This window comes from Littorina saxatilis, linkage group LG6 (assembly GCF_037325665.1).
Source record: "Littorina saxatilis isolate snail1 linkage group LG6, US_GU_Lsax_2.0, whole genome shotgun sequence".
NCBI lineage: Eukaryota > Metazoa > Mollusca > Gastropoda > Littorinimorpha > Littorinidae > Littorina > Littorina saxatilis.
In genome coordinates, this window is record NC_090250.1 from 43062026 (window position 1) to 43064123 (window position 2098).

Sequence of the window (2098 nt, forward strand, 5' to 3'; positions counted from 1 at the left end):
TGCGTGCGTGCGTGCGTGCGTGCGTGTATGTCAGTGCGTTCGAGCGTACGTGCGTGTGTGTGTGTGTGTGTGTGTGTGTGTGTGTGTGTGTATGTGTGTGTGTGGCATCAGCGGGTTCACGACATTTAGTCTTTACAGTGCTCAAAACTGCTATGAAAATCGTTGACCACAGCGATGGTTCACCTCAGAGACGTTTCCAGGACAATTCTTTATTTAATTACCAATGAAAAATGTTACTATGCTTGTACTCTACCTTCAAGGTATGCTTACGCGCAGTTTGATGACTTCATTTTGTGTCCGCACTTTTAACTGTCGGTCACACGATTGTGTACATCAGTTTGAGATCTAAGAGCTTGCGTGTTGATGGATATTGTATACACTTAGTGAAACCTATGTTAACCGATTTTCCCTTTTCATTGTTTCTTTTTTGTTCTGTTTGTAGATATATCTGTCTGTCTGTCTGTCTGTTTGTCTCACTGTATGGCTGTCTGTACATCTGTCTCTGTGTCTGCCTGTCTGTCTGTCTGTCTGTCTGTGTCTCTTTCTGTCTGTCTCTGTCTGTCTGTCTGTCTGTTTCTCTCTGTTCCTCTGTCTCCGTCTGTCTTTCTGTCTGTCTCTGTCTGTCTGTCTCTGTCTCGGTCTCGGTCTCTGTCTCTGTCTCTGTCTCTCTCTCTCTCTCTCTCTCTCTCTCTCTCTCTCTCTCTCTCTCTCTCTCTCTCTCTCTCTCTCTCTCTCTCTCTCTCTCTCTCTCTCTTATAATGCTAAAAAATCACACTCCTTCAGAATCTGATTATAAAAATTTGCAAGTATTACCATTTCAAAAAAGATTAATGTATGATAAAGGTGTTATGATGCATAAAGTGATGTCAGGATATGCACCGGAGACATTACGTGATAATTTTATTTTGAACTATAACAGACTAAAAATCATAACACCGACTCCACGTATTGACCTTTTCAAATCAAGCCTTCTTTATTCAGGTGCGGTCCTATGGAACTCACTGCCTATTTTTCTTAAGCATAAAACAAACACAGACAGCTTCAAAAAAAAGTATATGTCGCACATAATGCAACTAAACATGCGCTGAATGGTTCATCAATTCATTTAAAATGTATGTGCATGTTAAACAAAATTATAATAATATGCAGATCTAAATTAAGTTATGTTAAAAATTGACACTTGGAAATTGTACTTAAAATGCAGCATTTATTTTTTAAATGTTTATCTGTATATACAGTTATAATGTATTAAGTTTGATGTGATAATTCTTTGATTATATTGTTTTCTGTTCTTGTTAACCCTATATTAGGGCGAGGGCTGGATGTAAAAAAGCAATATTCTTGCTTATCTATTACCCTCGATAATACAGATTTTGTCTTGTCTTGTCTTGTCTTATCTCTCTCTCTCTCTCTCTCTCTCTCTCTCTCTCTCTCTCTCTCTCTCTCTCTCTCTCTCTCTCTCTCTCTCTCTCTCTCTCTCTCTCTCTCTCTCTCTCTCTCTACAAGAGACGTTCTTTCCGTATAAATGGTCGTCACCAAAGATTGTTATATTTGTCCCGCTATACTTACAGCTCTCAGAATTGTCCCTGGTCCAGCCTCTTCAACTTTCATGTGTTTCATGAACTAATTCTTATTGAAGATTTGCATAATGTCCAGTTTATGTAACTTGCACCGACTTATGGTCAGCGACTCGATTTCGGCTTCTCGATAAAACGTCCAGCTGACACCGGACCAACCAGTCCTAGCACTAACCCCATAATGCCAGACGCCAGGCGGAGCAGCCACTAGATTGCCAATTTTAAAGTCTTAGGTATGACCCGGCCGGGGTTCGAACCCACGACCTCCCGATCACGGGGCGGACGCCTTACCACTAGGCCAACCGTGCCGGTATGTTTTTGGAATCAGGGACCGACAAGGATTAAGATGAAATTGTTTCTAAATCGATTTCGGACAATTAATTTTAATCATAATTTTCATATTTTCAATCTTTAGAGCTTGTTTGTAATCCAAATAATTATAACATAATTATGTATATGTTTTTGGAATCAGAAAATGACGAAGAATAAGATGAAATTGTTTTTGGATCGTTTAGAAAAAA